The sequence below is a fragment of the Schistocerca serialis genome, chromosome 4 (genome assembly GCF_023864345.2).
Source record: "Schistocerca serialis cubense isolate TAMUIC-IGC-003099 chromosome 4, iqSchSeri2.2, whole genome shotgun sequence".
NCBI classification, from domain to species: domain Eukaryota; kingdom Metazoa; phylum Arthropoda; class Insecta; order Orthoptera; family Acrididae; genus Schistocerca; species Schistocerca serialis.
This window is the reverse complement of record NC_064641.1, coordinates 23,009,920-23,033,372: the sequence shown is the minus strand read 5'-3', so window position 1 is coordinate 23,033,372 and position 23,453 is coordinate 23,009,920. Positions and strand designations below refer to the sequence as shown.

The 23,453-nt window shown below is 44.9% G+C and overlaps 1 protein-coding gene across 1 annotated transcript in view; it reads right to left on the bottom strand.

Annotated features, from left to right (window-relative positions):
• Positions 1–5,294, bottom strand: part of LOC126473840 (proton channel OtopLc-like) — a 255,005-nt gene extending 249,711 nt beyond the window's left edge. Inside the window, exon 1 of the mRNA XM_050101167.1 lies at positions 5,168–5,294. The gene's annotated coding sequence lies outside the window, so the exon portion shown is untranslated. The remainder of the gene's footprint in view (positions 1–5,167) is intronic.
• Positions 5,295–23,453: the final 18,159 nt, after the last annotated feature.

The following is a 23,453-nucleotide window of genomic DNA, read 5'->3' as shown; positions in this document are numbered from 1 at the left end:
GGTTCAGGAGTGGAATTAAAATACAAGGTGAAAGGATATCAATGATACGATTCGCTGATGACATTGCTATGCTGAGTGAAAGTGAAGAAGAATTAAATGATACGCTGAACGGAATGAACAGTGTAATGAGTACACAGTGTGGTTTGAGAGTAAATCGGAGAAAGACGAAGGTAATGAGAAGTAGTAGAAATGAGAACAGCGCGAAACTTAACATCAGGATTGATGGTCACGAAGTCAATGAAGTTAAGGAATTCTGCTACCTAGGGAGTAAAATAGCCAATGACGGACGGAGCAAGGAAGACATCAAAAGCAGACTCGCTATGGCAAGAAAGGGATTTCTGGCCAAGAGAAGTCTACTAATATCAAATACCGGCCTTAATTTGAGGAAGAAATTTCTGAGGATGTACGTCTGGAGTACAGCATTGTATGGTAGTGAAACATGGACTGTGGGAAAACCGGAACAGAAGAGAATCGAAGCATTTGAGATGTGGTGCTATAGACGAATGTTGAAAATTAGGTGGACTGATAAGGTAAGGAATGAGGAGGTTCTACGCAGAATCGGAGAGGAAAGGAATATGTGGAAAACACTGATAAGGAGAAGGGACAGGATGATAGGACATCTGCTAAGACATGAGGGAATGACTTCCGTGGTACTAGAGGGAGCTATAGAGGGCAAAAACTGTAGAGGAAGACAGAGATTGGAATACGTCAAACAAATAATTGAGGACGTAGGTTGCATGTGCTACTGTGAGATGAAGAGGTTAGCACAGGAAAGGAATTCGTGGCGGGCCCCATCAAACCAGTCAGTAGACCGATGACAAAAAAAAAAGCTTGGGTTTCCGCCCCTCCCCGGTTCTATAAAGCCCTCCAAATCCTCGAACGCCACGCGCTCTGCCTCGCCTTCCGCGTCCGCCTTCCATCCCCCACGCGCATCCTCTACGACCTCATCCCCTTCCCCCACCTTCTCCTTTTCCTTGAACACATCCGCACACTATATATTGTCCGCCGCCTTGATCCCCTCACCCCCTGGTGTCTCTCTTCCTCTCCACCCCCAACCCGTTGCTGCGCCTTTGCCGCTGTGTCCCACCCTTGTAAGGTGTCAGGCAAATCCAACACCTTCCATGAAAACCGTGACATGATAGCAAATCCGACAGTATGTCACATAGTTCCGAATAACTCCTGACATTAAATTATCCAAAGTAATACGATCAACGAGTGAGCAAATGGAATACCACAGACTATCACAAGAACGCCTAAATGCATGTCATACCTCCCCACCATGAAACAGACGCAGTTCCGAGGGGAGAAACAAGAACAGAGCTGAGAGCAGAATCGTGTAGGCTAGGAGGCCCTACGATAAGGGACGGACACCCACGTCGCCAGCTGACCGCCGAAACCACCCCCCAGCCCATGTTAAAAGCTAGAGCCCTCCAGAAGAACAGTATAGATCTTACGATAACACTAAAAGGGCCACACCAGCTGCAAGTTTTAGCGTGAGATTTCTTCGCGTCTCTGTTACGTTGCAAACGTTAAAAACATTGCGCCACGACGAAAAGTATAACGTTTCTCATTGGATATACAGAATTTTTGTAGGCGGAGCTTAAGGTTAACATTGAGACCCTGACTGGTCAGTTGAAAACACAGCCAGATAGCTTTTTTAAAACCAACTTCGGTAAATTGCAGTAAGGAGAAGTTAGGAGAGAGTTGCTTCCGAGACGGCGAGGTGTGTGGAGCTGCTTCGCCCGCCGCCCCCTGACGCTGCCTAAACACCGACATGGTAATGAACGCACGCAGTGCCGCCATAAGGCTTCACTGAGAACTGCAGAAGTCTCATCTGTTACATCCCCTTTTTACGGAATACTAGTATCGATCGTCAATTAAAGCTCATGGTATTCACATTTGCTACGTAAGTTAAAATTTGAAATGTGATGATTTTTCTGTTATACAGGGTGATTCAAAAAGAATACCACAACTTTAGGAATTTAAAACTCTGCAACGACAAAAGGCAGAGCTAAGCACTATCTGTCGGCGAATTAAGGGAGCTATAAAGTTTCATTTAGTTGTACATTTGTTCGCTTGAGACGCTGTTGACTAAGCATCAGCGTCAGCGTCAGTTGATGCTAAGATGGCGACCGCTCAACAGAAAGCTTTTTGTGTTATTGAGTACGGCAGAAGTGAATCGACGACAGTTGTTCAGCGTGCATTTCGAACGAAGTATGGTGTTAAACCTCCTGATAGGTGGTGTATTAAACGTTGGTATAAACAGTTTATAGAGAATGGGTGTTTGTGCAAAGGGAAAAGTTCTGGACGGCAGAGAACGAGTGATGAAAATGTAGCACGCATCCAGCAAGCATTTGTTCGCAGCCCAGGAAAATTGACTCGCAGAGCTAGCAGAGAGCTGCAAATTCCACAATCAACTGTATGGAGAGTCCTACGAAAAAGGTTAGTTATGAAACCTGAACGTCAACTACCCAAGGCGATGGATCGGCCGCCAGGCAGCCCGTGACAGAGCACTTCATCACTGGCCTCCAAGAAGCCCTGATCTTACCCCCTGCGATTTTTTCTTATGGGGGTATGTTAAGGATATGGTGTTTCGGCCACCTCTCCCAGCCACCATTGATGATTTGAAACGAGAAATAACAGCAGCTATCCAAACTGTTACGCCTGATATGCTACAGAGAGTGTGGAACGAGTTGGAGTATCGGGTTGATATTGCTCGAGTGTCTGGAGGGGGCCATATTGAACATCTCTGAAATTGTTTTTGAGTGAAAAAAAACCTTTTTAAATACTCTTTGTAATGATGTATAACAGAAGGTTATATTATGTTTCTTTCATTAAATACACATTTTTAAAGTTGTGGTATTCTTTTTGAATCACCCTGTATAGTTACTCAGAAGCCACATCAGCCACTGTAATTTACGACAAGTTAAATAAGTAATTAAAGATAATTGAGGGTCACTGTAGACCATTTTGATAGTTTTCTCTTTTGTGAAACTTAATTTAAACCTAGATTATAGATGTGATACGGCATAGGTCATCCTTCGACCCATTGTGGAACTTGGAAACCCATTCAGGGAATATTCGTTCACATTTTTGTTGAACGCAGTTTTTATCATCCTGTATTAAAACATTCCCTTTTTATGAATAGTACAATTTATAAACAATGTTTTGTGAGTAGAATAAAAATTCCAATGGTAAACTTAACTGCTTTTTCGACTACTAAACTAAAAATAACTAAAAATAGGAACTAAACCAAAAATAGGAAAGCCTTGAACCCCTTCCACTAAATTTAGTTAGTATTAAGATTCTTTTACAGGGAGTGCAGTGGAGCTGACGCTGAAATCATTAAGTATTTGATTATCGCTAGTCTCACTGAACTCTTCTGAACTCTGCATGTCATGGGTGGTCTGGCATCTCCTTACCAGCAACAGGTCCCAGGTTCAAACCAGTCAATTCCCTAAAAAACACCCTCAGAGGGTCGTTGCATGAAAGTGGTAGGGAGACACGACTTAGAACAGTCGCAGAAACCACACAGAATGTTAGACCCTCTCTCCATCTCCACACCCACCACCTCCTTTCCCAACACAACTTCCACTGTCTACCCCTCCTGGATGATAAGCTTCGTCCTGACATCTGCCCTTCCTACCACCTCTAACCCCATCTTCCTGCCTCCTCCTCCTCATGGCTCCCTCTCCTCCCCCTCCCTTCTCCTGATCGGCTTCCCCCTCCTACTCCGCCCCTCCCTCTTGTGCTCCCCTTCAGTGTCTCTGCACTCCCTCCTGCCTTGTCTTCCCTCTTCATCTCCTGCCCCACCAGTCTACTGCCTCTCCCACTGACGCCCCTACTCTCTTCATCCCGCCACCTCCCCTGCTGCCCCTTGCTCTCCCCTCCTTTTCTATCCTCTCTGGCCTCTCCCTTGGCAGGTCCCACCTGGCAATTTTATACTTCCCCATGTGTGCTCCAAGTGGGTTTTAAGTGTGTTGTTCCGGAGTGTTTTTAATACTGTGGCCAACTTTTAACCTCTGCATGTGCATGTGCATTCAGTGTCTTCTTTCTGTTTTAAGAATCGCCAACTGTGTTTCTTTAACTTTATGATGAGTTTTTTTTATTTGTCCCCCCATGAACGTCTCCATGTCAGTGTATTTTTACCTCCATTATCTCCCCTTACTCTATTTATGTTCCCCTTTTTTATTGCCTTATATGTAACATTTTATTCTTGTCTTAGTTGTCACGTCACTTGGCTGAAGAGCGGCGGATTGTGCCGCTGACAGCCCTCCCCTGCCCATTTGGGGCAAGGGAATGAAATCACAATAAAGGGGAAAAAAACAGGAACAGACCCACGCGCTGCGTATCCAGGCGGGATAAAAACGAACATCCACTAACAGTCGCCGGGAGTGGTGGGGGGTCTGGGGGGCATTGTGTCAAACGCTTTTCAGAAATCTAGGAATATGGTATCAGCTTCTCGCCCTTCACCATGGTCTGCAGTATATCCTGTGAGAACTAACAAGCTGGTTTTAACATTAGCGATGTTTTCTAAATTTTTAGTGTTATGTTGAGGAAGATTTTCTAACACCAGTGGAGAGGAAGTAGATTACTGTTGTTCATATCTTGCTAGTGGACGAAGTTGCAAGAAAAGCAATCAAGCTGGTCATTGTCTCGATGGTGGCTGAACGACATTTGCTTTATGCAGACTCCTTTTTATTTTGATTACGTAGGCTTTCCCGGCGTAATAAGTCTTGAAAGGCTCTTCGGGTTTGCTGCCAGATCCTAAAATCAACTTGACTCAATATTTTCCTGAAGGTGGCGACCAGTTGGATCGCCGAAATATCGAGTCAAGTTGATTTTAGGATCCGGCAGCAAACCCGAAGAGACTGTCAAGTTCTTTTTATTTTGATTCTGAACCTAAAGATCTTTCGGCTGGTCAGGATCGATGGAACGCCCTGTATAAGCATATCTAACAAAGAGACAAATTATACGTGCTGAGGAGGAGCATCTTGCAAGAAAATCATTAGATCAGTTCAGTACTTTATATTTACTCCTTATTCTACGCCAGCACGCGTTCGCCCGTGGCGCTGTTGCCTGACATGCTACCACTACTAATGCTGTCTGTCTCTACGGTGTTGTCCGTGCAGTGACGGTAAATGGTCCGCACTACCGAGGTACCCACCCGGAGGGCGACGAGTTCTTGACGGGGATGGCGGGCGCCTGGTGGGTGGGGGAGGCCGCGCCCGAGGAGAGGCTGCGGTTGAGCGCCGTCAGCTGACGAGACGGCGACGACTGCGACTGGGACAGGCTCTCCGCGCTGACGAGCACGGCGCTCTGCGACGCCGGCGACGGCAGCTGCGGCGCCTCCGGCACGCCCACGCCGCCCACCACGGCGCACGTCGCGCCGCCCGGCCACCCGCTGCAACAACAACAGCAACACCCCCACTGTAATCACGTGCAGCTCCAACCACGGCACTCTACTACATTTACCTTTTTTTTCATTCACAAATATCTTTGTCACATTTAGTGGCCTTGTGAACGTCTTCTGGTTTCGTCCATTATGACTCATCATCAGAACCAGGATCTCGTTACAAAAGTTACACTTCACGTAGTCACGTATCGCCCAACGTGGTCACTCAAAGGCTTATTTTAAACAACCATGATGGGTGCTACGTGACTACGTACCCTATTTATTACTTTCGTGACGGGATCCTGGTCCTGATGATGACTCATCGCAGCCGAAACAGGTAAACCGTCAATGTATGTATTTTTCAAAATAGATCGCGTGCTCCAACTTGACAATCTCAGATTTCATCTGCAACTGCCACTCAGGAAGTACTTCACAGTGCGTAGCGGTGTCACGTCTGCTGCCGCTATACTTTCCCCTCTTCCCTGCACCATACACGAAAGGAACGCTAGAACAATGATTGTCGATGAATATCGATATAAGCTTGAGTTTCTCAGATATTTTTAATATTTATGGTATACGGGGTGGTCCACTCATAGTAACCGGGCCGAATACCTCATGAAATAAGCATCAAACGAAAAAACTACAAAGAACGAAACTTGTCTAGCTTGAAGGGGGAAATCAGATGGCGCTACGGTTGGCCCGCTAGATGACGCTGCCATAGGTCAAACGGATAGCAACTGCGTTTTTTTTAAAATAGGAACCCCTATTTTTTATTACATAGTCGTGTAGTACGTAAAGAAATATGAATGTTTTAGTTGGACCACTTTTTTCGCTTTGTGATAGATGGCGCTGTAATAGTCACAAACGTATAAGTACGTGGTATCACGCAACATTCCGCCAGTGCGGACGGTATTTACTTCGTGATGCATATGTATGCTGCTCGGTATCCTGGACGACATCATATAAGTGTCCGGACCGTTAGCCGGATACTTATGTTATTTAAGGAAACAGGAAGTGTTCAGCCACATGTGAAACGTCAACTACGACCTGCAACAAATAATGATGCGCAAGTAGGTGTTTCAGCTGCTGTCGCGGCTAATCCGCACATCAGTAGCAGAGAAACTGAGCGAGAATCGGGAATTTCAAAAACGTAAGTGTTGAGAATGCTACATCAACATCGACTGCACCCGTACCATATTTCTATGCACCAGGAATTGCATGGCGACGACTTTGAACGTCGTGTACAGTTCTGCCACTGGGCGCAAGAGAAATTATTGGACGATGACAGATTTTTTGCACGCGTTCCATTTTGCGACTAAGCGTCATTCACCAACAGCGATAACGTAAACCGGCATAATATGCACTATTGGGCAACGGAAAATCCACGATGGCGGCGACAAGTGGAACATCAGCGACCTTGGCGAGTTAATGTATGGTGCGGCATTTTGCGAGGAAGGATAATTGGCCCCTACTTTATCGATGGCAATCTAAATGGTGCAGTGTATGCTGATTTCCTACGTTTTGTTCTACCGATGTTACTACAAGATGTTTCACTGCATGACAGAATGGCAATGTACTTCCAACATGATGGATGTCCGGCACATAGCTCACGTGCGGTTGAAGCGGTATTGAATAGCATATTTCATGACAGGTGGATAGGTCGTCGAAGCACCATACCGTGGCCCGCACCTTCGCCGGATCTGACGTCCCCGGATATCTTTCTGTGGGGTAAGTTGAAGGATATTTGCTATCGTGATCCACCGACAACGTCTGACAACATGCGTCAGCGCATTGTCAACTCGTCTGCCAACATTACGGAAGGCGAACTACTCGCTGTTGAGAGGAATGTCGTTAGACGTGCTGTCAAAGGCACTGAGGTTGACGGACATCATTTTGAGCATTTATTGCATTAATGCGGTATTTACAGGTAATCACGCTGTAACACCATGCGTTCTCAGAAATGATAAGTTCACAAAGGTACATGTATCACATTGGAACAACCGAAATAAAATGTTCAAACGTACCTACGTTCTGTATTTTAATTTAAAAAATCTACCTGTTACAAACTGTTCGTCTAAAATTGTGAGCCATGTGTTTGTGACTATTACAGCGCCATCTATCACAAAGCGAAAAAAGTGGTCCAACTAAAACATTCACATTTCTTTACGTACTACACGAATATGTAATACAAATGTGGGTTCTTATTTTAACAAACGCAGTTGATATCCGTTTGACTTATGGCAGCGCCATCTAGCGGGCCAACCATAGCGCCATCTGGTTTCCCCCTTCAAGCTAGACAAGTTTCGTTCTTTGTAGTTTTTTCGTTTGACGCTTATTTCCGTGAGATATTTGGCCCGGTCACGATCAATGGACCACCCTGTATATTGTTCCACAGCTTCAATAAATGTATAAAAGCGCTGTGTGTTACGTTTTCATTCCACCAGACCTGTAATTCGTTCTTTTTGGTGTCATTTGATTTTTGGGTTACCAGTTTAGAGCGTGCTTTATTTTTAAGCTGTAAATGTTTAAAATCAAACCATTATAAACAAACATCTAGTACTAAAGTATACATTTGTTGCTTTTCTAGGCAATACTTACTTACATTTACGGATGCGTTCACATTATTTACGAACTCCGACATTTCTCTTTGTCATATCGATCATGTAACTGCACAACTACCGTACTACTGTTCTGTTTGTATGCCAAAGATGTAGTCTGATTGCGTGTAATTAATGTAAAATTTAGAGCTGTCTTTTGGTCTGAAATATCTATGTATGAGAAAAATATTATCATACTTAATGGCCCCGTGACCCCGAGTAATTCCATCATCATTTTACGACCTTTCAGGAATGACCGAGAAGGGTAATTGTATCAATTTAGGCTCTAAAATTGGTACCTTAAAAGCTACGACCCCCTGTTCAGTGCAAATGGTACGTTTCACAGTAGCATGTATGAGCAAGTGCTCACCGTTCTTAAGGTGTGCGCTTTAGATCCCACGTTTCCAGGATTTTTTTTTCTTGTTTTGGACCATACGTCCTCCCAAAATATGGAAAGCAAAAAGCTTGCAATAGCAGAAGTCAGCTGTCAGAGGTGTCAAACCGATTTTCGCTTACAACTTTCGACTCTGTCGTTAGCGGACCAGGGTCCTTTACCTCAAATTGACACATTCACCGTTCTCCATAGTCCCTTAAAGTTTGTAAGATTATCACAGAGTCACCCTGTATATCATTCATGATGGCTTCGTTTAGTACAGTTGCTTCTTAAAAATAAAATGTGCTCTAAACTGGTGCGTAACTATAAAATAAATAAAAAAATTGTCGCTCTGGTGGAATACACACATAAAAAAATGCATTTCTTCAGTTTTCTAGTTGTGGTTATTTAATGAGACGTGTAAGTCAGTAGTTATTAGTTTGTCCGACTCTTACACGAACGTGCGCTCTCTGTATTTCAGCAGTGAACGTCACTGTAACGCATTACGCGTCTTTTGTAGCGCGTTAGAGTTTGTTGCGCGTCTCCGTAACGCTTCGAATAAAGAATCCCGTAACGAAACGTGCCGCTTCTGGTTGGTTTCTCTCTCTCTCTCAGTGCCGCAGACTAATGAACAGTGCTGAAGAATAGGTCAAACTGTGGTGTCACCGCCAGACACCACACTTGCTAGGTGGTAGCCTTTAAATCGGCCGCGGTCCGCTAGTATACGTCGGACCCGCGTGTCGCCACTATCAGTGATAGCAGACCGAGCGCCGCCACACGGCAGGTCTAGAGAGACGTACTGGCACTCGCCCCAGTTGTACGGACGACGTTGCTAGGAAAGGTTCACTGAGAATTACGCTCTCATTTGCCGAGACGATAGTTAGCATAGCCTTCAGCTAAGTCAATTGCTACGACCTAGCAAGGCGCCATTTATCCTTTGCTATGTATCTAATGAAGCATGTACAGTAACAAGACCAATGTTCACCAATTGTGGATTAAAGTTAAGTATTCCAGCAGCTACGTACTTTTCTTTATAGCATTCATTACGTATCCTGTTTCAGACCTCACGCCAGCCTGCGTGAGTTTAAGCGCGTGCCTTTCGGTTACCCGTCACTGTGGATTGGCTGTCTTGCCAGTCCACAACACAAACTATTGTTTTCTAAACTACTACTTTCGTCGATGAATTAAATTTCCTTAAGATTCGTCCAATGAATCCCAATTTGGCATCTGCTCTATCAGCAAGTAGTTTAATGTGATCATTCAAATGTATCAATTGAAGACAAAGTCTGAGCACTTACTGTGTACCTATATGTTTAGTTTGACGTTGATACTACATCAGAATATTTTACGATCTGAAGGTCACAATAGCCGAAACCGGTAATACTAAAGTGTAAAAGTTTGTGTGATCGAGAGGGACCTGTAAAATAAAGTGCATTCAAATTTAGATCGCTCCATGAGGTTGCTACTAGGTATTTTACTATTCTTACTGTTTACACTGCTGTTCCCCTTTTTTGTCTGTGGCGTAATCGGGAAGTTATGGATGCCATAACCTATTTATGAGGAACACCTTTCCTTTATTCAAATTCAGGGTTAACTGCGAGTGCTTGCAATCATCGATCATCCACAAGCTTTTCTGCATTTCACTACAGTCTTCTCACGTTACGATGTTCCTATAGACAACAGCATCGTTCGCCAATAGAACCAAGAAGCCTCCGAGTTACCCACTAGGTCAATAACGTAACTGATGGGCAGTTCCCTTTACCTTTATGTCTGTCGATCTTCTTGTGTGTAGAACGGAATGTTGCGTTCTAAGTCCCGAATCCAATAAGCAGCCTGATCCGATACTAGGTAAGCTCATATTTTGTTCATCTGACGACAGTCTAAAACTGTATCGAATACCTTTCTAAAGTCAAGGACCACGGCATCAGCCTAGAAGCCACTGTCTACGGCGCGGAGTATCCCAGGGACGAACGGGGCGAGCTGAGTTTCACAACATCTCTGTTTGTAGAATCCACGTCGATTTATAACAGAGGAGCTTTTCGTTCTCAAAAATGTCGAACGCGCGATCATATAACGTGTTCCGCAATTCCACCACAGGTTAACATTAGCAATATAGATCTACAGGACTATTACAAATGACTGAAGCGATTTCATAATTTCACTGTAGCTCCATTCATTGACATATGGTCACGACACACTACATATACGTAGAAAAACTCAAAGTTTTGTTCGTCTAAAGCCGCACTTCAGGTTTCTGCCGCTAGAGCGCTCGAGAGCGCAGTGAGACAAAATGGCGACAAGAGCCGAGAAAGCGTGTGTCGTGCTTGAAATGCACTCACATCAGTCAGTCATAACAGCGCAACGACACTTCAAGACGAAGTTCAACAAAGATCCACCAACTGCTAACTCCATTCGGCGATGGTATGCGCAGTTTAAAGCTTCTGGATGCCTCTGTAAGGGGAAATCAATGGGTCGGCCTGCAGTGAGCGAAGAAACGGTTGAACGCGTGCGGGCAAGTTTCACGCGTAGCCCGCAGAAGTCGACGAATAAAGCAAGCAGGGAGCTAAACGTACCATAGCCGACGGTTTGGAAAATCTTACGGAAAAGGCTAAAGCAGAAGCCTCACCGTTTACAATTGCTACAAGCCCTGACACCCGATGACAAAGTCAAACGCTTTGAACTTTCGGCGCGGTTGCAACAGCTCATGGAAGAGGATGCGTTCAGTGCGAAACTTGTTTTCAGTGATGAAGCAACATTTTTTCTTAATGGTGAAGTGAACAGACACAATGTGCGAATCTGGGCGGTAGAGAATCCTCACGCATTCGCGCAGCAAATTCGCAATTCACCAAAAGTTAACGTGTTTTGTGCAATCTCACGGTTTAAAGTTCACGGCCCCTTTTTCTTCTGCGAAAAAAACGTTACAGGACACGTGTATCTGGACATGCTCGAAAATTGGCTCATGCCACAACTGGAGACCGACAGCGCCGACTTCATCTTTCAACGGGATGGTGCTCCACCGCACTTCCATCGTGATGTTCGGCATTTCTTAAACAGGAGATTGGAAAACCGATGGATCGGTCGGGGTGGAGATCATGATCAGCAATTCATGTCATGGCTTCCACGCTCTCCCGACTTAACCTCATGCCATTTCTTTCTGTGGGGTTATGTGAAAGATTCAGTGTTTAAACCTCCTCTACCAAGAAACGCGCCAGAATTGCGAGCTCGCATCAACGATGCTTTCCAACACATAGATGGGGACATGCTGCGCCGAGTGTGGGAGGAACTTGATTATCGGCTTGATGTCTGCCGAATCACTAAAGGGGCACATATCGAACATTTGTGAATGCCTAAAAAAACTTTTTGAGTTTTTGTATGTGTGTGCAAAGCATTGTGAAAATATCTCAAATAATAAAGTTATTGTAGAGCTGTGAAATCGCTTCAATCATTTGTAATAACCCTGTACAATCAAGTACATTAGTTCGACTATCTTTCTAAAAACTAAACTCCGAACTGGCCTTGGAAGGCCCAACGGTACCGACTGGCCGCCGTGTCATCCTCAGCCCACAGGCGTCACTGGATGCGGATATGTTGGGGCATGTGGTCAGCACACCGCTCTCCCGGCCGTAGGTCAGTTTCCGAGACCGGAGCCGCTACTTCTCAGTCAAGTAGCTCCTCAGTTTGCCTCACAAGGACTGAGTGCACCCCGCTTGCCAACAGCGCTCGGCAGACCGGATGGTCACCAATCCAAGAGCTAGCCCAGCCCGACAGCACTTAACTTCGGTGATCTGACGGGAACTGGTGTTACCATTGAGGTAAGGCCGTTGGCTACACGATCTTTCTAATTAACGGAAATTATGTGTACTTTTTTTCCAATTGGTATGTACCCTTCGTTGCTACAGCGATCTACGATAAACTGCTGCTAGCAGAGGCCACGTTCTTACGAAAAATCTCCGTAGGATATCACTGGTATCTCATCCGGTCCACGTGTCTTTCCACTATCGAGCCTGTTTTAATTTACTTTCTGTTCTGCGATCACTTATCTCAATATCTGCCATTTCGCCGTTCGTGCAACGATTAAGAAGAGGAATAGCATTACCATGTTCGGCGGTGGAACAATTTCGGAACACTGAATTCAGTATTTCCGCCTTCTGTCATTTGCCATTCCAGGCCATTATGGACAGCGAGTGATTAAATGTTCTAGTGGATAACATCAGAACCTCTTCATGGCTGTTCGTGGCTTACGCTATTATCGAAGCGACAGGTTGTTGTAGGAAACTACACGAAGTCCAGCTCTAGCAGTTAACGCTGAAAATAAACAGACGTAACGTATTGCACATGACTGGGTGGAACGACCCATTATGCTTCGGTTACATGAATTGCGATCAGGCACAGCAAAAAGTGAGAAATCGTAAAATATCTCTGAGGATTCGTTTGAGAGATCTAAAGCGAAATGACTACATGAAACTAATTTACAGGAAAAGATTATGCAGATGCCAGACTCATAGATAACACAGATAATCTACAGAAGACTCTATAGATGAATATGCCTTGTCCGTCTGAGATACTTACCAGGCACGGTTAGTGTAAGATGCAGACAAGAGTCGAACCAGTACTGTTCGTCCCTACTACGGTTTCGCTTAGCAAACGCTGGCGGGTCACGGAAAAGCTTATCTAATTTCGGTGGTAGTTTCTACCACAGAGGCAGCTACGTTTACCGCTAAGAGACCCAGAATAAACTTCTCAAGAGACGTCAAGTAAAATACGAGTATTACACCCTCATACACTACACATACGTCTCGCGAAATGACCAAAATCAGAGGAAGTCGAGCTCATCCAGATGCTTACCGAGGAAGCTGTTTGCCCCTAATTCAACTAGGAATTGAAACAGCAATCTACAGTGAATGTACCTACTGGGTTTCAAATTATTCAACCATTTGAATCCGCCTACCGTATGCGTCATCATATTAGGAGATCTCGCTATTGCCAATGATATCGTAGACTTCACAGGTGACCTACTCCATCGTATCGCAAAAAGGATTTTTTTTTTTCCTTCATGCGGCCGATGAGGAGATTTGCTCTAACAGGCCACCGGCCTCGTAACTGAAGATTCGTTAGTATCCACAGGTACCAGCACTTGGAATTGAGGTTATTACGTTCTTCTGGAAGTGTGGGAGTACTTCGACTGACTCATGTCACGCATAGGATGTGGAATAGTTTTGACATGGTTAGCTCTCTCAAGGATCTAAGTAACTGTGAGAGATAGTCGTAGACTTAGGTGCCTTGTTTCGACTTGGGTCATTCAGTGTTCTGTGCATATGGTTGGGTTGTTTGGGGGAAGAGACCAAACAGCGAGGTCATCGGTCTCATCGGATTAGGGAAGGAAGTCGGCCGTGCCCTTTCAAAGGAAACATCCCAGCATTTGCCTGGAGTGATTTAGTGTTCTGTGGAGTCGTCCTCGCTGTTTCGTATCTACCATATCATCCTCATTGACTTACTCTTCCTTTCATGTACTATAGTCTTCAGATTTCTTCCCTTTGTACAGTACTGGCGATTAAAATTGCTACACCAAGAAGAAATGCAGATGATAAACGGGTATTCACTGGACAAATATATTATACTAGAAGTGACATATAATTACATTTTCATGCAGTTTGGGTGCATAGATCCTGAGAAATCAGTACCCAGAACAACCACCTCTGGCCGTAATAACGGCCTTGATACGCCTGGCCATTGAGTCAAACAGAGCTTGGAAGGCGTGTACAGGTACAGCTGCCCATGCAGCTTCAACACGATACCACAGTTCATCAAGAGTAGTGACTGGCGTATTGTGACGAGCCAGTTGCTCGGCCACCAGTGACCAGACGTTTTCAATTGGTGAGAGATCTGGAGAATGTGCTGGCCAGGGCAGCAGTCGAACATTTTCTGTATCCAGGAAAGCTCGTACAGGACCTGCAACATGCGGTCGTGCATTATCCTGCTGAAATGTAGGGTTTCGCAGGGATCGAATGAAGGGTAGAGCCACGGGTCGTAGCACATCTGAAATGTAACGTCCACTGTTCAAAGGGCCGTCAATGCGAACAAGAGGTGACCGAGACGTGTAACCAATGGCACCCCATGCCATCACGCCGGGTGATACGCCAGTATGACGATGACGAATACACGCTTCCAATGTGCGTTCACCGCGATGTCGCCAAACACGGATGCGACCATCACGATGCTGCAAACAGAACCTGGATTCATCCGAAAAAATGACGTTTTGCCATCCGTGCACCCAGTTTCGCCGTTGAGTACACCATCGCAGGCGCTCCTGTCTGTGATGCAGCGTCAAGGGTAACCGCAGCCGTGGTCTCCGAGCTGATAGACCATGCTGCTGCAAATGTCGTCGAAATGTTCGTGCAGATGGTTGTTGTCATGCAAACGTCCCCATCTGTTGACTCAGGGATCGAGACGTGGCTGCACGATCCGTTGCAGCCATGTGGATAAGATGTCTGTCATCTCGACTGCTAATGATACGAAGCCGTTGGGATCCAGCACGGCGTTCCGTATTACCCTCCTGAACCCACCGATTCCATATTCTGCTAACAGTCATTGGATGTCGACCAACCCGAGCAGCAGTGTCGCGATACGATAAACCGCATTCGCGATACGCTACAATCCGACCTTTATCAAAGTCGGAAACGCGATGGTACGCATTTCTCCTCCTTACACGCGACATCACAACAACGTTTCACCAGGCAACGCCGGTCGGCTGCTGTTTGTGTATGAGAAATCGGTTGGAAACTTTCATCATGTCAGCATGATGTTGGTGTCGCCACCGGCGCCAACCTTCTGTGAATGCTCTGAAAAGCTAATGATTTGCATATCACAGCATCTTCTTCCTGTTGGTTAAATTTCGCGTCTGTAGCACGTCATCTTCGTGGTGTAGCAATTTTAATGGCCAGTAGTGTACAACCAACGAAGTACGTGGATCGTATTGAAGGGACTGTTTGAGTAGTAGTTCCGATGTCTCGTATGCTAGTGGATCTTTAATCGTTAAGAGTCGCCATATGAGGATGCACAGTTTGTTTTTTTGCGAAGTGAGGCATAAAAGGGACGTTTGCTACTGGCTTTATCGCACACCGGCTGGAAGTTTCAGGTTGGTGGCCACAGCCGAGAATAGCGGTCAGAGAGGCGACCTATCAGAGTGGAGCGCCTGCGGCCAGCAGGAAACGTCAGTCGGGCCGAGAGGACGCCGCCTCGTGACGTCACACGCATCGTTCGAGGGCGACGCCGACAATGGGACGCGTCAGCGGCGGCGCGAGGCAGGCGACGCAGGCATCGACCGCCGCCGTGCTGACAGCTGCTGACGCCCCCACCTCTCCAGCGAGCGAGCACGCAGCCCGCGGAGGCAGCTCGCACGTTCCGTGTGTGTCTGCCCTGACCCTGACAATCCACCTGTCATGAAATATGCTATTCAATACCGCTTCAACCGCACGTGAGCTATGTGCCGGACATCCATCATGTTGTAAGTACATCGCCATTCTGTCATTCAGTGAAATATCTTGTAGTAACATCGGTAGAACATTACGTAGGAAATCAGCATACATTGCACCATTTAGATTGCCATCGGTAAAATGGGGACAATTACCCTTCCTCCCATAATGCTGCACCATACATTAACCCGCCGAGGTCGCTGATCTTCCGCTTGTCGGAGTCATCGTGGATTTTCCGTTGCCCAATAGTGCATATTATGCCAGTTTACGTTAGAGGTGTCGGTGAATGACGCTTCGTCGGAAAATAGAACACGTGCAAAAAAATCTGTCATCGTCCCGTAATTTCTCTTGTGCTCAGTGGCAGAACTGTACACGACGTTCAAAGTCGTCGCCATGCAATTTCTGGTGCATAGAAATATGGTACGGGTGCCATCGATGCTGATGTAGCATTCTCAACGCCGACGCTTTTGAGATTCCCGATTCTCGCGCAGTTTGCCTGCTACTGATGTGCGGATTAGCAGCGACAGCAGCTAAAACACCTACTTGAGCATCATAATTTGTTGTAGGTCGTGGCTGACGTTTCACATGTGGCTGACCACTTCCTCTTTCCTTAAATAACGTAACTATCCGGCGAGCGGTCCGGACACTTGGATGATGTCGTCCAGGATACCGAGCAGCATACATAGCACACGCCCGTTGCGCATTTTGATCACAATAGCCATACATCAACACGATATCGACCTTTTCCGCAATTGGTAAACGGTCCATTTTAACACGGGTAATGTATCACGAAGCAAATACCGTCCGCACTGGCGGAATGTTACGTGATACCACGTACTCATAGGTTTATGACTGTTGCAGCGCCATCTATCACAAAGCGAAAAAAGTGGTCCAACTAAAACATTAATATTTCTTTCCGTACTACACGAATATGTAATAAAAATGGGGGTTACTATTTAAAAAATGCAGTTGATATCCGTTTGACGTATGGCAGCGCCATCTAGCGGGCTAACCATAGTGCCAAGTTAGACAAGTTTCGTTCTTTGTAGTTTTTTCGTTTGACGCTAATTTCGTGAGATATTTGGTCCGGTTACTATCAATAGACTACTCAGTATAAAACAACGAGCGTCTGACGCAATTGTTAGATCGGTTACTGCTGCTATAATGGCAGGTTATCAAGATTTAATAGAGTTTGAACGTGCTGTTATAGTCTCCGCACGGGCGATGGAACACAGCATCTCCGACGTAGCGATGACGTGGGGATTCCCCCTTCGACCATTTCACGAATGTACCGTGAATATCAGGAATCCATTAAAACATCAAATCTCCCACATCGCTGCGGCCGGAAAAAATCCCGTAAGAATGGGACCAACGACGACTGAACCGAATCGCTGGATGTGACGTAAGTGCAACCCTTCTGCAAATTGCAGCTGATTTCAATGCTGGGCCTGTAACGCCGGAACATTGTCTGAGGATGTTCGTGTAACCTAAACAGACTCAGAGGCCGTCAACAAGTGTCAGTGTGCGAACCATTCAACAAAACATCATCGATATGGGCTTTCGGAGACGAAGGCCTACTCGTGCACCCTTGACGACTCCACAACACAAAGCTTTACGCCTCATCTGGGCCCGTCAACACCGACATTGCTCTGTTGATGACTGGAAACGTTTTGCCTGGTCGGACGAGTCTCGTTTCAAGTTGTATCGAGCGGATGGATGTGTACAGGTATGGAGACAAACCACATGGGTCCATGGACCATGCATATCAGCAGTGGACTGTTTAAGCTTGTGGTGTAATGGTGTAAGGCGTGTGCAGTTGGAGATATTTGACCCTTAGTACGTCTAGACACGATTCTGACAGGTGACACGCTCGTAAGCATTCTGTCTGATCACCTGCATCCATTCATGTCCATTATGCACTCCGACGCACTTGGACAATTCCAACAAGACAATGCGACACTCCACACGTCCGGAATGTCTACAGGGTGGCTCCGGGAACACTCTTCTGAGTTTAAACACTTTCACTGTCCACGAAGTGCCCTAGATATGAACATTACTGAGCATATTTGCAATGCCTTGTAACGTGCTGTTCAGATGAGATCTCCAGCCCCTCGTACTCTTACTGATTTATGGACAGCCCTGCAGGATTTATGGTGTCAGTTAAAAGTCAGTTAAAATTCAGACATCAGTCGAGTCCATGCCACTTCGCGTTGCAGCACATCTGTGGGCGCGGGGGGCCCTATACGATATGAGGCTGCTGTATCAGTTTCTTTGGCTCTTCAGTGTAGAAGTGTACACAAATATCCCATTTAATGAAGTCCTTTTGGGTAAGCGTATTGAACTGAAAAAGATAGTTTCCCTCAGGAGACAGTATAGCCTGGCGGGTGACGTCTGGATGCGCAGAAACGTGGATACGTCACGTGATGCGGCAGCCAATAGCAGTCAGTCAGCAGTATCTCGTGCCCGCATTCATTTCGTACTGTGGGCATGCGCACCGACTCCGTGGATGCGCCGAGGCTCGAACAACCACATACGTAATCTTGTCGGTGCGCCACACACAGTAAATTTTTAGTGTAATAAAATAAAATAAATATTTCTCACCTGCCTTTATCAAAAAGTAATGAACTATTAAAACACTAAGATGGAAGTTAAAATTTCCGGCCTCTATAACATATCAGTGCGTTTCAGATGTCTTTGTGCATAGGCAACCAAGCAACACACTCCCCTGGTTCCCCGCCTTTCTCTCGTCAAGTCAAAGGCACTCCCCAGAATAACAGTCGCTCTATACTGTGAGTAGAGTCTCGTCTTTTCAACTTTCATGTTTCTTTACAAGTGAGACGCTGCAATACGCCCACTCCATTCGTCAACAAGTTTTTTGAAATATCTGATTGCCAATATTGAGCAATAATAAAGAATAATCCGAGATGCGAGGAAGCCGATTGTAACAGACTACCTCATTAGTTTTTAAGATAACAGCGGTGTCGTTTAAGATTTCTGTGAAATTTTCACGTAATCGGGATTGTCATCTTTTTCTTCTTGTTTTTGTCGAGACAATGGCTTTGAAGGACGCGGGAGCTTATATTGTAGACTGAAGGGGTGTTAGCCATTAATAGGTGGTGCAAAGAAGAGGGTTTACTGACAGGACGCGTGGAGCAAAAGCTCTTCACAGGGAAAAATTTTCGCAGTATTCAAACATTGCGCGATTACTGGATGCGTGTGGAATGCTGAAATGCAATATTGAGTTTGTTTCTATACGTACTTTCGAATTCGAACAATTTCCTAATCGCTATGGATAAATGTTATTTATAACCCGTCTTGATTGCAAAAAATGTTTAATCACATGTGAAGGTGGTTGTATATGGACGGGTTACTCCTGTAACCGAAATTACAGATCTGAAGATGGTAGTAGATGAACCGAAACCGGTCAAGTGATTAAACATTTTTTGCAATCAAGACGGGTTATAATGAACATTGGAAAAAACAGTGATTGCGGTTATCCCATCAGACATTATGTCTGTTTTTGCAAAGCTATGGAGAAATTCGTGATACATTTGTCGTGGATAATACTAACACCGACAACAGCGGAAACCAGATTCAGCCAAAAAATAAGAAACCCGAGAATGTGTCTTCTGCCATTTGCTGCAGTACATCAGCAAGAAGTGTCAAGAAACCGTCGGGCAGGTCATAGCATAACGGATGGTAAAACCCATTTGCTTGGATTTATTACGACAAAGAGTTGCACAAAGTGTTCTCTAATGTGTGTAATACCGCTTTTGACGTTCATGAGCATTTATTTAGAACGACAAGAATGACTTCATGTCCTACAGCAAATGACGTTCTGGCTGATTATCTAATGAAATGCTACGAAGATATTACACAAGAGCACGGAGAAGACTCAGAATTTGGATGAGCTTCTGATGTAGACAGTGTAGATACTATTTCTGCAACAACACTGCCACAGTAACTGGTGGTGGTCTCGGTAAGACAGTATCAAGTGGAGGAGTGGGGCCGGCCAGAGTGGCCGAGCGGTTCTAGGCGCTACAGTCTGGAGCCGCTAGCGACCGCTACAGTCGCAGGTTCGAATCCTGCTTCGGGCATGGATGTGTGTGATGTCCTTAGGTTAGTTAGCTTTAAGTAGTTATACGTTCTAGGGGACTGATGACCTCAGAAGTTAAGTCCCATAGTGCTCAGAGCCATCTGGAGGAGTGGGCGAAACGTCTAGTACAGATGCAGCATGTGGGCTAGCCTCCCTGTGCTTAGAGAAGCATTTCATCAAAGTCGTGGAACGGACCGATACTGAAGTGGCTGCAGATGTGGGTTTATATGCATGGTCTAAAGATGACTGCGAACCCCTGCCCTCGGAAAATGTCTTTCCCCTGGGAGGGCATGTTTACTAACCGAAGTTGATATTGCTAACTTCATGCAGGTTTTTGAAACTTTCTCAGCACAGCTCCTTTAATTTCGGGTGTGCGGCCACATAAATTCAGCTTCTTCTTCTTCTTATTCTTCTTCTTCTTCTTCTTCTTCTTCTTCTTCAAATTCTTTCAGCACAGATTCATGTTACTAATCTTTTAGTATGATTAGACTCTTTACCTACTTATTTCAGTGTCTTTTTACCTAGTTCAACTTTACGAGCTTCATTGTTAATATGTTTTTGGGTCTTTACCAAAATACACGTATTTTATTGAGACTGTAGTGACTCTCATTTAAGTAGAGTTGTGCTACCCTCTTCCATCCTTAATCTATCACACACCTGTCTACCTCATTGTGTCTAGGAAGGCAAGATCGAATCACGACTGCAGCTAGCCACGGTCTGACTAGCAGTAAGGTGGTGCGTGCTCATTTCCAAGTCACATAGCTGGGAAAAATGATTCACCTTTTCGCAGGCCGTCAGTGTTCGCTCGCAAACTGATTCAGATGCAAATGGATTCACCGAATGTAGCAATTCCTGTAGGGTTTGAAACAGTTCTCATTGACAAGGCATGATACTCGTCTACTACCAAGCTTGTTACACCATGTTTGTTGCCAGTGCTGTTCCATTCGTTCTAGATTCGTTGGACACTCTGGATTGATCACCAACATAACAGGCAACTTCATTCATGTTGTATCCAAACCTGACAGCCTCTTTCTGTCATGCTGTAGTTTGCATATTGAACCACTCATTCCATACAACCGACTTGTTTAGACAGATCCCTTCACTGCTGCGACTTTCTTCACAGTAAAATACTGGTATCATATGACTGCCAGGCATCAATTATACACTAGCTACAGTCCCTTTGTTAAGGATGCAGCTGACATTTTGTCTGATGAACTTATTAGACTACGTTATTCTCGAAAACTAAATACGAACTTAGGGATCTTAGATTTCAAGAATATGATATCGATATCTAGCAACCTGTAAAGTGGCTAGAGATTTGTATATACGAAGATTCAAGTGAGCAGGAAATAGAAGACCTTACAGAACTTCTACAACTAAAAAAGGAAAAACTACATCGTGAAACAAAAAAGATGTTTCTGCTGTGATCAAATTGACACAAGATACACAGCGATAGCTACAGAGGGCAGTACCAGCCAGGCTGTCTTCAGCCTTGGCGCCATGAAGTTCCGAACAGTCGCTACCACGATGGTGGGCGTAAATGACGACATATTTATGCGTTATCCAAAAATTTCGTTGCTGCCCACATAACTTGTCTTACAGACATAACCGTTGTGTGATCACACCAGTTGGAAGTGTACAGGCAACCTACCTTCGTACAGCAAATACTTCTCTGTGGCATGGGCTTCGCTTCTCCCTGCCGTGTATCTTGGGCATCAGACTTCTTTTAGTGAATACAACGTTCAAAATGGCGACGAATATTCATGGGAATTACAACATAAAACCGGCACCAAGTATTCGCGGGAATTACAGCACAAAACTGGCGACGAGTACGACCTAGGATTTTCAAAAGATTTCCGCCAATTCTACATATAATTGACGGCTACTAAAAGGCAAACAACATATTTAGCGACTGCAAAGGCATAAGGACAATTTTTGGGGCAACAGATTAAACTGACTTGCACTTAATTTAGAATTGTTCTTTAATATTTGTGGACTGCTAACTCCGTTTTCTTTTCAGGAAGATTTCTAAAAATTTCGTATACTGCTGTGACTTTATTTCTCAAAAATGGCTCAAAGCCCATGTACTGCAGCCGATGATGCCGCTTCTCCAGGAGTCGTCTATTATAGAAAAACTACTGGTAACAAGACTCTCAAAACTTTAAGCAGAAAAGGAAACTGCCCAAGGAAATTTTCAGATGCTGCCGCAACCATTTCTGGTTTTTCGACCGGAAAACTGAAGCCTAACTTCATTTTATGACGAACATTTTATCACACACGAAGAATCACGTTATGTTGGGCGCAGAACACTTGTTATTGAAAAATATGGGCCTGATGTATTCATATTAGACCAAACACTGTGTACTGAAATAGATTCAGTGACTCTGATATTCCAAAATTTTGAAATCGTACATGGTATGGCAATCAGGCATAAAGTTTTTCTAAGCTGTAAGTAACCAAATCAACGTTACAAAGTGAGGATAGCACAGTTACACGGTTTATCTACAGGCTACAAGTTTCAGTGTGAAAACGACAATATGAAAAGTCTTATGCTGATTCTCTCATTCGTGGCATGCTTATGATGCACTCACACGATGATACATAGAAAGAAGACCTGCTTAGTTTAACGAATCTGTCATTGGAACACTGTTTGTCTTTAATCTGAGCACATGAGCAAACGCTCGAAACAGCATAGGCGCTTCAGTGGAAAGACGCTTCTGTTTTTACGATGCATAAGCGGCCGGCATTGTCAAGCCATGTGCGTGGACATCCGCATATGTCACAGGGAAGCAGAGACAAACAACAGGTAGTAAATAGATCCAATGGAGGGAAATTAAGATCATTTGTAGGCTGGAGGGTTAACCACAGGCATGAAGACACTATTCTGCAAACGGTTCAAATGGCTCTGAGCACTATGGGCCTTAACTTCTGAGGTCATCAGTCCCCTAGAACTTAGAACTACTTAAACCTAACTAACCTAAGGACATCACACACATCCATGCCCACGGCAGGATTCGAACCTGCGACCGGAGAGGTCGAGCGGTTTCAGATTGTAGCACCTAGAAGCACTCGGCTAACCCGGCCGGCACACTATTTTACAATACACCCCACACTTACTGTAAAAAGTCTGATTGCAAATCCAAAGTGTGCAAAACAAAGCACATCAGGCAATGTAGTGAGGGAGGCACACAAAAGTGACTCATAATAAAAATTCTGTTGATGTTCACGACGAACATGATCCGGTCAATAAAATCTCATGGGCAAGAAGCAAAGTGAATCCTCTTTTTTTCTGTAAATGACAAAGCTATATCTGTGACACTCAGAGGTAATGAATTGCCATTATAATTCCAAATTGACACACGCTCGTGAGTTCTTTACTTAAGTACAGGCGTACAAGGAATCGAATTGGCCAGAATTAAATGAATTTCATACTTCGCTATTTAGCAACAGCGGCCAGCAAAATCCAGCAAATGTCAGTTTCTTTGTCTGTGGCATGATGTACACTTAACTCACGCAAATA